Raw genomic sequence first — 14,248 nt, 5'->3', positions numbered from 1 at the left:
AAGGAGACAGAGAAATCGAGAGGGTCAGAGAAAACAAGACACTTGTAGCACTGCTGTACCATTTGTGAAGCTTCCTCCCTGCAAGAAGGGACCTGAACTGGGTTCCTCACCCACAGTAATGTGTGTGCTCTACCAGGTGTGCTACTGCCTGACCCCTAAGGCCTACTTTCTTTCAGCATTCCACCATTTTTGTCAGAAGACAGTAGGGAGGGAACACGGGGCTTTGTGACAGGGCTGAATTAAATGTGGTTCAGCCATTGTCTGGCCATGTGACATAGGCCAAGCCATTCAATTCCTTTGGCCTCCATGTCCTCAGCTTTGGAGATACTGGCTGTGCTGGGACCTTTCTTCTGGGCCATGGTGAAGGCATAGGAGGCCACAGTCACAGTCAGTCACAGTCACAAAGGGCTCAACAGAATCTAGAAGTAGAAATTGCTCCCTGACGTCATGGACAACACTTGGCAGCCTCCACTTGGACCTGAGGAATGAATTTTATGGACATCCTACAAGGGAAAGCACACAAGGCATCTATCTGTCCATGATGCCCTGTTCTTTGGGCCTGTATCCTTTGTCAGCTTCAGTGGGCAACTAGAAGTGTGACTACAAAGGCCCCTCCACCACGAATGCCTGGGCTGAACCACTGCAGGGATGGGACCTGTGGAAACTTCCAGTCTTGCTCAGCAAGAGTGTCTCTTCTTGTCCTTATCCCCATGTGTTCCGTTGCCTCCAGTGCACCTTCAGGTCTCCGTTTCTCAGATGGATTCAGTAGCACTGTACTCACCCAAAGCTTTATTTATCCATTCCACACTTTCAGTGTTGCTGCACTGCTGTGACCTTTTTCCTCTGTGGTCATTTGAGGATGACCTAGGAGACGGCAACTCTTAGAACAGGTATTGCCCTCAGTCAGTCCCTCAGGGACAGAGGAGGCCTTTTTCCCCTCTCACCACAGGCTTGTGCTCTCCCTATCCTCTCTCAAAAGGAGTTTTTCAGTTTAAAAAGGAAATTCTGGTACCACCAGAATAGTTGTAGGGGCCCTTTCCCTGCCCCAGGCACAGTGACCCCAAACATTGAGATCCCCAAAACCAAGTACCAAGAAGAGCTGCTGTCACATTAGCATTAGGGGGCTCTCTTAATATTGGACCTTCATGGATCCACCAGGAATGCAGGCAAGCCTAGTTTTAATACATTTTGCACTGTGCAGATATCACTTTTTTTTTTCTTTTACAAATTACAGGTTTGTGGCAACCCTGCATTTAGGAAATTTACTGGCACCATTTTTTTCAACAGCATTCACTCCCTCCACATCTCAGAACCACATTTTGGTAATTCTTACGATATTTCAAACCTTTTCAGTATTATGCTTGTTAAGAGATCTCTGATCAGTGGCCTTTATGTTACTATGGTCCTCATTTGGAGCAAGGCCAGGGCATATATTTATGTATGTATTATGAATGGATGATTGGATGACTGAATTCATCATCTACTTATCTGTCAATCATGTATATGTTTTTCTATGTCTCTCAACCAGATATCTGTTTGTCAGTCATCTATCTTTCTTTACTATCTTATTTGGTTATCAGACATCTTCACAAAGTGACTATCACTAATTTCATTTTACACTTGAATAAACTGTGTTTAAGAGAGAAAAAAGCAATGAATCAATGTCAAACATCTAGTAAAGAAGAGGCATATGGCAGGTGGTGGTGTACCCGGTTAAGCGTTCACATTATAGTGCACAAGAACCTGGGTTCAAGCCCCGGTCTCTACCTGCAGAGGGAAGCTTCACCAGTAGTGAAGAAGGGGTGCAAGTGTCTCTCTCCCCTCTCAATTTCTTTCTGTCTCTATTCAATAATGAATAAATAAATATTTAAAAGAAAAAAAGGAGGAGAAGAAGAAGCAGAAGAAGAAGCTAGAAGAAGAAGCAGAAGAAGGAGAAGGAGAAGAAGCAGAAGAAGGAGAAGGAGAAGAAGCAGAAGAAGGAGAAGGAGAAGGAGAAGGAGAAGGAGAAGGAGAAGGAGAAGAAGACAGCAGCGGCCCAGGGTCACATATCCAGTTCAATTCTCATGTCTATGTGCAGAGCAATTAGACTAAGCTTTCTGAGTTGAGTATCCCTTTCAGGAAATATGTGTATCTTTTTTTGTGATATTTATAAATTAAAAGTAATATATCTTATACATTATGAAATATATATCACAAAACATTTTTTAAAAGAGACCATCTAATCCTAAGTATGCAATGTCATCTCCAAATATCACATTCTCGTAAAGGAACCAAGTCCTTGGAGAAGTCTACAAGATGAATTTGGAATATCTTGTCATTCCAGAAAGCAAGCAAACCAATTACTGCTATTGAGGTCATCTTAAAAGGACTCAGAAGCCAACTTGAATTGATTTCCATTGGCTAAAATTGTGACAGTTCGTGCAACTGCAATAGAATATACAAATATATATGTCTAATATATCTTTTACACACAGGCATATATTAATCACTTCAGGAGACTCTTAGGTGATCAGCCTACTATTCTAAAAACTGATATTTAATTTGCCTCCCTGTATAGAGTTATCAAATGGCTAATGAGAAGATTCTCAGTACAGAACTATTCCCATTAATAAATGAAGACCAATAGACAGCATTAGAACACCACACTTTGTAACCACTAGTGAATTAAGAGATTTGGCAATGATTGTGGAAGATTGCTGATATCATAAGAGAGAGAGAAAGAGAGAGAGAGAGAACCAAATATTTTGTTCTCCCAAGAGTTCCATAACACCATCTACAAAATGTTCTTGCCAAAAGCATTAGATCTGAATCTGTTGGCGCTTCTTGTTTTTCATTTACTGGAAGTACAAGAGATGGAGACACAAAATAAATGATTCCATTTTGCATCATCAGCAAAATCAAGCCTGGAGAAGATTAGCCAGGAAAAACAATCCAAGATCCAAGCTCTTCAACAAAATAATTGCAAATACAGAGTGTAAGAGACTGAGAGCAGACCAGTAAATTAAGAGACTTGTGGGACCTGTTTAGCCACCATAACACAATGTATGGCAATTAAAAAAACCCAACTTAGACTATTGGATTCTATGTTTTTATTTATTTTTTATTTATTAATGAGAAACATAGGAGGAGAGAGGAAGAACCAGACATCACTCTGGTACATGTGCTGCCAGGGATTGAACTCAGGACCTTATGCTTGAGAGTCTGGTGCTGTATCCACTGTGCCACCTCCCAGACCATGATTCTATATTTTTAATTTTTTTTATTTATTTATTTGTTTTCCCTTTTGTTGCCCTTGTTGTTTTATTGTTGTTGTAGTTATTATTGTTGTTATTGATGTTGTCATTGTTCGATAGGACAGAGAGAAATGAAGAGAGGAGGGGAAGACAGAGATGGGGAGAGAAAGATAGACACCTGCAGACCTGCTTCACCACCTGTGAAGCAACTCCCCTGCAGGTGGGGAGCCAGGGGCTCAAACCAGGATCTTTACGCTGGTCCTTGGAACCTGCGCTTAATCTGTTGTACTACTGCCTGACTCCCTATTCTATGTTTTTCTGTGAAAAAAATGTGTCATGACTTTCCTGACAACTCAATATTAAAAATGTTGCTTGGACAATCAAGAAAATGTGGTTGGTGATTCTGTATGCAGTTATCTTAGGGAATTATTGCTGGGTGTTTGCTTATGGTGAACGAGACGCCTCTTTGATATCATGAGAACAGGCCTTCTCAAGATGCATCACTTTTAGCATATGGATTATTTAGAGTTAAGGTTGAGGCACTGAGTGTGTGTGTGTGTGTGTGTGTGTGTGTGTTTCAAATTGGAGCATTAATGTACAGTTGTTAATACATGGGTATACTTTCACCATGATGCATTTTTGCAAAACACTCTCATCTTCAACTTAGGTCCTTTTCTATCTTCATATACCAGCATCGTAAGTTTTCCCCATGCTCCCTTCCATTCCCTGAACCCTACCCCAGCTCTCTCCCTGTCCTTCCCCAGAGTCCTTTGTTTTGCTGCAATACAACAAAACCAACCCTGTTGTAATTTAATTTAAAAAGGGATTTGGGTTGGGGGCTGCTGCATCACGTAAGAGGATTCACAGTGGACTGCGTCACCACACAACCTGAGTTTTTACTTTGTGTTTCCCCTTTCTGTTCTTGTTTCTTAAGTTCTGCCCATGAATGAATCCTAGATTCATCCTTCTCTTTCTGGCTTATCTCACTTAACATGATTCCTTCAAGCTTCATCCAGAATGGGGTGAAGAAGGTGACCATCCCATTCTTAATAGTTGAATAGTATTCCATTGTGTGTATATATATCACAACTTTGTTAGTCACTTGTCTGTTGTTGGACATCTGAGTTGCTTCAACATTTAAGCTATTACAAATTGTGCTGCTATGAACATGGATGCACATACAATGAATATTTTAAAATTAAGGTCAAGGCACTGAAGTATCCAGAAAAAAAAAAAAGGCTTTTACTACGTCCTTAACTATCAGAAGAATGAAAAACCCAAAGTTAAGGTGAATCCCAGAAATAACCTCTCAATTAGAGAAAGCTATCTATCTGGCAGAGCAAACCATTGATTTCACAACAGCTAGTCCTTTTTGTCATTTGAGTCCTCTTCCTCCTTTCTCCACGAGACCTTCAGTCCTTCTCTAGCATGTGGTCAACAGTCTTGTTCTGCCTGATTTACCTGAGAAGTCGCATCTATATAGGTTCTCTGTACATGAATAGTTGCATTTGTTCTTTCTTCTACCAAACTGTCCAGTATTAATTGCCGACCAGTCCAAGAAGAGCCCCTGGGGAGCCGAGGGAGATTTCTCTTCTGCCTCTACACGGCTATTATATTTCCAAAGAGAGGGCTTATTTTCTTATAGACTTGTTTTATTATATTTGTAGATGGAAATATTTATAGCTGTGATGATAGAGTCCAGCACAACACAGAATGCCAGTTATCCGTGATGATAGAGTCCAACAGAACAGAGTGCCAGTTACCAGTCCCAGGGAGCAGAACACAGTGCACCTGGTACTGATCTCAGGGGAAGGCTGCACACACGTCTGCCCATCAGCTAATAATACTGGGTGGGTGGGACAATACTGCCCTTACTTAGGAAGAGAAACAGTGATATTCGATTGGGAAATGGGCATTAGGTCCCCATGACTTCCTGGTTTCACCCAGAAAATCGAGCATATCAATTGGCATACTTGTACCCCTCTCAGAGCAGAGACTTTCCTCCAACTTCTGTCACTATCCCCATAGAGTCTGTAACACTGAAAGCAGGGGGCTGTGTCTGAAAGCCATCGGCATTTAAGCAGAACAAAGTCACAGGCACGGGGCCTGAAATAGGGAAGGTATTCCCACACTGTGCAGGCTCTTTATCTCTTGGAAAGGAAACACCCAGGGCACAGGAGAGCTTGTAGGACTGGCTTCCCCAACAGAGAGTCTATACTGGATGATGGGCATGTAAGCATTTGGGAAGTTCGTGATCATTCTGCTTTTACATATAATGTGAATTTTAGTAGCCAAATGATAGTAAAAACAATGGTTTCTTGACTTCCACTGGGTTGTTTGGGGATAGCCACTCTGGGTAGGACACCCTGCTCTGAGGAATTCTGCCATTTCTTTCTTCTTTCTTCTTTTTTCTTTTTCATAGGGACAGAGGTAAATTGAGAGGGATAGGAAGATGGGGGGGGGAGGGAGAGGGAGAGGGAAAGGGCGAGGGAGAGGGAGAGAGAGAGATACCTGCAGCATGACTTCACCACATGTAAAGCTTTCCCCCTGCAGGTAGGGACCAGGGGCTTGAACCCAGGCAGTGTATGCACTCAACCAGCTGCTCCGCCACCTGGTCCCCAGGACCTTTGCTCTTATCTGCCTAGGAACATCTCCTCTTGATGTGGGGTAGGGAAGGAGGGACATGGGAGACACAAGTACCTCAAGGAGTCTCATCCACATGAGAACCAAGGTCCATTGCTCTTCTAAAGGCCTTCAGGGGAACAGATGTGACAGTCACTTTCCAAATCAGCCCAACGTAAGACCTTTGCACCCTCTACCCCTGTGACATATTCTTTTGACCACAGCATTGCTCAGCACTGACTTGTGGTGGTGGTGGGGACTGAACCTGAAACCTCTGTGCTCAGGCATGATAGTGTGTTGTCTGAACCATTATGTCATCTCCCCAGCCTCAACTCAGTCCCTATTGTTGCACTGAAAAAGAATTGGCTTTCCAAGATCCCTTCAGAAGGGATGACTCACATTATTTAGAAAAGGAAAAAGTCTGTGTTTGGGGAAAAAGAAAAAAGACAAAATTCCCCTTTAGGAAGTTACAACCCTGCCAGCATATTCGTCCTGTGAAATAGTGCCCTTGGCAATGAGATCAGGGTATTCTATCACAGTCTCGATAAACTTCTTCTCTGGGTAGTATTTTATAGTCGCTGCTTCTCCGCCCCATTGGCACAGGCATAATTTATTGTTTGTTTACATGTTTCACTTACTCTGCTAAAATATAAGCCCAACAATGCGTTATTACAGAGAGAGAGAGAGAGAGAGAGAGAGAGAGAGAGAGGGAGGGAGGGAGAGAATGTGTATGTGTGTGTGTACATGGTGAATGACTGGAGTAGGTCTGACAGGTTCTGATCCTTCTACCTCTCGCTGAACAGTGGCCTCCCCACAACCACAGATGCCTCCCTGGGCTCTAATCTTACATCATATGTGCCCCATATCCCCCCAAGTCTCTTCTCCTGAGAAAAAATGAGAGGAAAAAAAAAAAAAAAAAGGACAGTCCCATGAGGACCCTGGCTCTCTGTGACTCTCAGGATTCTGGTAGGAGATTACCTGGTAGGGAAGTTTTTCTTTTTCTTTCTTTCTCTCTTTCTTTCTTTCTTTCTTTCTTTCTTTCTTTCTTTCTTTCTTCCTTTTTCTGCCTCCAGGGTTATTGCTAGGACTCATTGCCAGCACTACAAACCCACACTCCTGGTGGTCATTTTTTCCATTTTTAATTGGATAAGACAGAAAGAACTTGAGGGGGGGCAGAGTGAAAAGGGGAGAGAAAGAGAGACACCTGCAGACCTGCTTTACCACTTGTGAAGCATCCCCTCTGCACGTGGAGAGTGGGGGCTTGAACCTTGATCTTTGTGTGGGTCCTTATGCTTTATATTATGTCCACTTAGCCAGCTGCACGCCCTGGTGGGAAGTTTTTTTTAAGTTTTTAATATTTTTTATTTATTCTTTTGTTGCTCTTGTCTTATTGTTTTAGTTATTATTGTTATTGGTGTCATCATTGTTGGATAAGACAGAGAGAAATCAAGAGAGATGGGAAGACAGAGAGGAGGAGAGAAAGATACCTACAGACCTGCTTCACTGCTTGTGAAGCGATTCCCCTGCAGGTGGGGAGCCAGGAGCTCCAACCAGGATCCTTATGCCGGTCCTTTTGCTTTGCCACGTGTGCTTAACCTGCTGCGCTACCACTTGACTCCTTGGTGGAAAGATTTTATACGGCACTAACCACTTTCCTTACATCCTTTCTTTCTCTCTCTCTCTCTCTCTTTTTTTTTTTTTTATGGAACCAAGGCCTCATGCATGTGCAGTTTTGCCACTCTGGGTCACTTTTTCATTTAGATAGACAGACTAAGAGAGACAGGATACAGTACCAAAGCTCCCACTATTGCCACAGCACCTGCCCTGGGGTGCCAGGATTATTAATAGAGTTACACTCCTATGGCAGCAATGGAGGCCCACCCAGTGGTGAGCACTTTCTTTTGCGTAGTTTGCGCAATAAATAAATAAATAAATAAATAAACAAATCAGGTGTTATCACCTGCTGTCCACCTGAGACCTGGGAAGTCTAGAGCCTGTGCAGGCTCCAACAGTGAGAGCCATTGGCCTGGGCTAGCTTTGGAGGGAGAGTAGGACCACTCCTTGGCTCTCTGATCTGAGCAAGTCACCAACCATTTGGCCTCCTCAGTATTCAGAGGGAGATGCCAGTGTTTGCTGCCCAGGGCTGCTGCTGAAATGATGGAGCACTGGAGACACTTGGCAGAATGACCTGTGTGTCATCCGTGTTTCACATTGCTACTAGCGCTAGCAGTCTCTCCAAAGCTTTATGTCTGTAAAAGCTTGGGAATCTTGTAATCACAGTAGTCATGGTAGTGACAGGTGACATTTACGTGACAATAATAATAACAAGAATAGGTGACTGAGAACGTACCAGGCAGCCTTTCAAATCCTTTTCCCCTTTGTGTATTAACCCATCTATCTGCTCACCACATAGAGCTCTCTAGTAGGCGCTCTTGTTACTCCCATATTGTGGAGTAGGGATGCGGAGGGCAACCCGCTAGCCTTTTGGAAAGAACTAGTCCGCCCTTGAAGCATTTCCTCTCCAGGTGGTACATCTTCTGTCTCGAATTCAAAGTGTGTGGAACTGTGATTGCATAGTATCTGACATTCCACCAGTGTTCACCCTTGGGGTGGCCTGGGCACCCTAACTTCCTGTGGTGGCGGTTGATTTGGATCAATTGTGCTCGTTCAAAGCACAACTTGCCCAGATCCACTTGGCCAGCTCTCGGGGTCAAGTTCAAGGTTCTGCCTCGGCCTCCATGCCCCTAGATGCTTCAGGGGAGCAGAGAGCTGAGCTGCCCCTAGCCCTCTAGCATTTCAGGGGCCCTTAAATAGGATGCCATGTTGCTGTGGGATTGGGGGTCCTCGGAGGGCCAACACCAGTCAGTATGTGGGCGCCCGAGAGCCCACATGGTGGCTGAGAAGGCTTTTCCCTGCTGGCTTCCTCTCTCCCTCCCAGCCCAGCGAGCCGGGAAGGGCTGGGAATGTAATCCTCCGCATTCCTTTCCGGGTTCCTGTGACATAATGAAGCCCTAGGAAGGCTCTCCAGTGACTTGTCAGCAACAGCCCCAGAGAGGTTTGTCTATAGATAGCCAGGGTGTGCCTGGCTTCCCTACTGGGAAGCTCTTTTATGCCTGTGCTCCGCAAGGCCTAGCAGCAGGTGGGTGGGTGAGGGGCCCACAGGCCATTTTCCCCCTCCACCCTCTACCCCAGGTCTTTGTATGCAAAGTTATGCAGCAGGGGAGAGGTGTTCCTAGGAGCCCAGGTCAGTCGGAGGAATTCCAGCTATGGCAGTTGAGGAGACAAATATTTAGCTATTTGCCCTCTCTGACCTTGCCACCACCCCACCACCCCACCCCCACCCCCACCCCCCGCTGAGACCGCCTGCGGCTGCAAGGTGTCCTGGGTCCCTGGCCTCACTTGCCTGGCCTTTCGCAGCCTTTGATGAGGGCTCATCACAGATTCCAAAGCAGAGCCCTTGACTCCTGGGGGGGCAGAGGCGTGTCTTCATTTGCATGGCTTTGTGGCTGGCCCTCGACTTTCCACAAAGGAGGGCAGGAACATGAAACTCTTTTTACCTCCCAGATTCCACACCACCAACTACCTCTCCATGATGCCCTCCAAAACACCGCAGACCAGACCAGCATGGAATCCTATCATTACCAATAACATTTTTTTTTTGGCTTTCATCCTGTCTGCTGTTGGAAACTCTAGAAAGCCTTGCATACATTTTACATAAAATAATAGCTCAGCTGCCAAGAGCTTTAAGGATATAATTTCATCAGGGGACTCAGGGCTCCTTGGTTTATGCTGTCACTGGGACCCCAAGACAGAATGAATTCATGTAACTGGGGCAGGCCCAAGTTCTGTCATCTGTTTTCCTTCCCCCATCCCCCTTGTAAGTGAACTCGACAATTTTAATTGCCCAGACATTCAGTGGGCAGGGTCTGAGGTAGAGAGAAGCTGGTCTGATGTATTCGTTAACCCCGAATACATTCACTAGAGACAGTTTAACTGCTGTTAAAATATGAACGTCCGGGTCAGCTAGCCTGCATGTGAATGGCAATTGGATCTGAAAGTTCTGCAAAGTTGAGTGAGCTGTGGATACTCTCCAAACCTCCATTTACTTGTTATAACCTGTGTTCACTCACACCTTCCTCTCAGGTTGTTTTAAAAAATAAATAAAAATAAGTGCCTGCAAAATAATCTCTCCACCCAGCGCCCGGAGCACAGAAACTACAGTCAGTGCATGGCCCATTTTATTATTAGCTGCGCAGCCAAAGCAAACACCCCCCCCCCAACAACCCCTCCCCCCCGACTCTTCGGAGTTCCAGGAATCTTAGCCACTTCCAAGCCAGGAGCTTCTCTTTTTAGCCCTGAAATTCCCCAGATGCTCCACATTTGTGAATTGTTTTATTCCCAGCCAGGGAGAGCAGGGTGGCCGCCCCCACCCCGTCTGGAATCCCAGAGCACCTCTGAGAGCCTGACCTGGCACAGCTGCCTGTTGCACAAAATTCAGGGAGCACAGAAACATCGCCGGGTGGAGTTCTGCAGCAGGGCCTGAAGGGGGAAGTGTCCGCTCTGTCGGGATCTGATTTCTCCTGTAGAGCAAGAAGAGGAGGGCGCTGCCTGGAAAAATCCAGCCTTCTAGCCTCAGCAGGCAAGAAGCAGCCTCAAAAACAAAAGATAGGGCCCAGGAGGGTCCCATTTCCTCCTCCAGTTTGATATGATGCCATTGTCCATGGCAGCTAGAGGGGCTTCTCAGGAGATGGAGACTGTTCTTCCACTATGTACTGACTAACTGACTGACTGACCTTGAGCAAGATGCTTGGCATTTCTGAGCCTGTTTCTGTTTGTTCTTTTAATATATATTATAGCATATCATATCATATCGTACCATATCATATCATATTATTTTTTAGATAAAGATCAAGAAATTGAGAGGGGAGAGGAGGGGAGAAGTAGAGGGAGAGAGAGAGACATCTGCAATAATGTTTCAACACTCTTGAAGCTTTCCCCCTGCAGGTGGGGACCAGGGACTTGAACCTGAGTCCTTATGCATTGTAACATGAGCACTCAGCTAGGGGCACCATTGTCCACTGCCCCCCACCTTTCTATTTGTTCTAAAATCTACAAGATGAAGAGACACATAATTCCCTGTTGAAAAACAAACTGTAGCCAAATAAATTCAGAGACCTCATTGGCTTTCCTAAGCATTTATCAGGCTGCATCCCCTCTAGCAAGGCTCTACATAGAGAGCACTTGTGCACAGGACTAAGTTTTGAGTCAAAGCAAGGCAAGATTGCTTCTGGCAAAGGGCAAAGCCACCTGCCCCCTGGGGGAAACAGGAGTCTCCCTCATGGCATCAGGAGTTCTAATCCAGAAGCTCCTGCTTGGTTGGTCTAGAATTCCTCTTCTAGAAGTTAGGTTAGATTAGGCATCAAGTCTTGGCTGGGGCCCAGTGTGAATGTCTCCATCTGGGGCCTTAGTTGGAGGAACCACTCACTAGCTTGTCTGTCCACAGCAGCTCTATGAGGGCTTTGGCTCCCTTCTGAACAGCCGAGAAGCCCTAAACAGAGAAGCAGCACTCACTCCATGTTGCTCCAGGAGGAGAAAGGAGGGAGACCACAGAGCAGAGGGAGGCAAGTCTGAGGGACCCTTTCGGGAGAAGCAGGTTGTGGTACAGCAGTGCCTCTGGGTGTCCTCGGGTGGGAAGGCTGTGAAAGGTGACAGAGCGATGCCCTTGGCTCATGGAGAATGGGGCACTTGAGGTTGACTAGATCATCTTATCATTCTTCAGTTTATCAATTGTTTACAGTGATGCTGACAAACAGGCACTAAAGAGATTGAAACAAACAAACAAACAAAAAACCCTGGTTGTGCCCAGAGATGCCCACCTAAGTTAAAAGCCAAGGTGGGCCCAATAACACAGCTTTGAAAGAAGCCTCACTCTGGGAGCTGAGTTAGGCCAATTTGAGATGCCTTCTGGACTCCACACCCGAGGTCCTGACGTCTCTTCTGGGTTTTCAGAAAAGCTGCAGGAGGACCCACCATCCCCCTGAAGACCCCAAAACCCTGCCTGGGATGCCTCCTGGCCCTCCCTCGTCTGAAGCCAGTTGAACAGCACACCTACATCACTGCAATGTGGAGTCCTCCCGGTAAATCACACTGAGGTTATGTACATGGTGGGTTTGAGTCATAGTGAAACCTCTTGGGAGGTGGGGCAGTTAGCACTTTTGTCTGAGCCTTCTGTGTATTGATCTCACTGTCTGTGCTGAGGCCTTCTCTCAGCTCACCAACTTAAATGACCTGGAAAAGGTATTGCAGGAGATGGGGAGAGAGCACAGAGGTAGTCCACCAGACTTTTGTGTCCAAGACACAGAGGTCCTTTGTTCAACCCCAGGCACCACTGTAAGCCAGAGGTAAGCAGTGGTCTGGTTGGTCTCTCTCTCATGAACATAAATTAATGTTTAGAAGGTATTTTAGCAATATAATATTTTTGGTAACTGTCAGAATGAAAGGATGTTCAGTTTTGGAATAAAAAAAATTTTTTTTTAATCTAGTTATCTTGTGTCCTAGCAGTGACCTTCTGAACCAGTAGTAGGTTGTAGGGTCTTTAAATGTCTTCACCATTTTCCTTGTCAGCAGTGCAGCAGATAATACTGAATGGAGAAGGTGAGGGGCAGGCCCCCCAGGATATGAGATTTTTCTTCATAACCAGAGTGACCACAGCTTCCTGAGAGTGAAGGGTCTGCATGGGATTGATGCTGTCTCCAACCTTCTTCTCCTTGCTTTCTACAACACCTTCTGTGTACCTCTCCTGCCTCTGAAAAGATTGTCTTCTCACCTATATGAGTGAACTGGTTGCAGTTGTTTTTAGGAACGGAGAAGGCAGTTGAATTTATTTGCAGATCAACACTGCAGCTGCCAAGTGCCAAAGAACAGATCTTTGGAGAAAAAGAAACTCTCACTACAAAGGAAAATAAATGTAGACTAGCTTGTTTTCACTTCTAAAGCAGGTAGCAAGCCTGTGTGTTTCCTCCCAGCACCTAGAATCCTTCTCTCCAGTAGTTGGCATTCCATAAATAGCACAGTCTAATTTCTGGCATATGCGGGGACTCTGAGGCAAATGGAGTGGGGAAGGAGCCGCAGAAAATGGGTTCCCCTTTTTTGAGTGATCCTTTGTTAGTGATTGGCACAGTCACCCCCCCCCAGGGGGCTCAGAATATAGTTTACAGAAAATCAAGGAAGTGTCAATATAAAAGAGGCTCCAAAGAAACAGCTACTGGTCATGCTTTTAGATTGTAATCACAGAGCTGTTGAGCCACTGCTTGGCGTACTTTGTATCATGCCCGAGAGCATAACTCTGCTCAGGCACAGAAATCAGCAATGAGGCTGGAAGATTCCTGGCCTGAGATAGCCTGCACACTTGCAGTGGAAGAACCTATCTCTTGGGCAGATCTCTTCGCCTTTCGAGACTGAAGTTGGATTTGTAAAGTGATTAAACTTTTTTTGACTAGCAGGAAAAATTCACTTCGTGTTCTCCCCTGGTCCGACTGAGTGAGCACCAACTATGTGCCAGGTACACTCGGAGGAATGGAGGACACAATTTTTGAGAGAAGTAAGGAGGTTCTTGACTGAGAGGAGCCTGGAAGAGGAGCCAGGTGGTGGCATACCTGGTAAAACACACAGGTTACTAAGTGTGAAGACCCAGGCCCAAGCCCCTGGCCCCCATCTGCAGGGGGAAAACTTCATGAGCAGTGGGGCCCTGGAGTAGTGGTATAGGTGTTTTTCTTTCTCTTTTTCTCTCCTTCTCTCAGTCTTTATTATAATTAAAAATAAATAGTTTTAAAAAGAGCTGGGAGAGATAGACACAAAATAAATGGTCAGATGAATGAAAATTCACTTATAAATTGTGCTAAAACCTCTGAAGTAAAATGTAGATTGCACATGTAATATGAGAACCGAATCAGGGGGCAGGGTCACACAAGAGGATATCCAGGAAGAGGCTAGTGGGTATATTTTAATGTCCCTTGAGAGACTACATAATAATAAAAAGTTATTGTTGGCTAAATCATGCTTTCATTTAATTTTATATTATATTTTAGTTTTATTCAGAATAGCTTGTGTCCAAGTGGAAGGAAGGTTGATGGCATGTCTAAGACAGATGCATTTAAAAGTGTTCTTTCTGTATAAGTGTCTGTATACCCCACTGTTCCCTAAAGTTCTCTTACCTCTAAGTCAGTCTGTTCTAGGTCAGAACAGCTATTCAAAAGTTATACCAAGTCTTAGGGACTATGTTTGGTAAAGCAAACATCTTATAATATGCTAGGACCCAGGTTCAAGCCCACAGTGCCCACCTGTGGGGCAGGAGAGAGAGGCTTCGTGAGTATTAAAGCAGTGCTGCAGGAATT

The 14,248-nt window shown here is 45.1% G+C and overlaps 1 long non-coding RNA gene across 1 annotated transcript in view; it reads left to right on the top strand.

Moving 5' to 3' along the window:
* LOC132534751 (uncharacterized) overlaps window positions 1–13,572 on the top strand; it is a 326,831-nt gene extending 313,259 nt beyond the window's left edge. The window contains exons 3-4 of the long non-coding RNA XR_009546460.1: window positions 11,865–11,992; window positions 12,480–13,572. This is a non-coding gene — a long non-coding RNA (uncharacterized LOC132534751). The remainder of the gene's footprint in view (window positions 1–11,864; window positions 11,993–12,479) is intronic.
* Window positions 13,573–14,248: the final 676 nt, after the last annotated feature.

The sequence above is a fragment of the Erinaceus europaeus genome, chromosome 19 (assembly GCF_950295315.1).
Source record: "Erinaceus europaeus chromosome 19, mEriEur2.1, whole genome shotgun sequence".
NCBI lineage: Eukaryota > Metazoa > Chordata > Mammalia > Eulipotyphla > Erinaceidae > Erinaceus > Erinaceus europaeus.
This window is presented reverse-complemented; position numbering and strand designations above follow the sequence as displayed.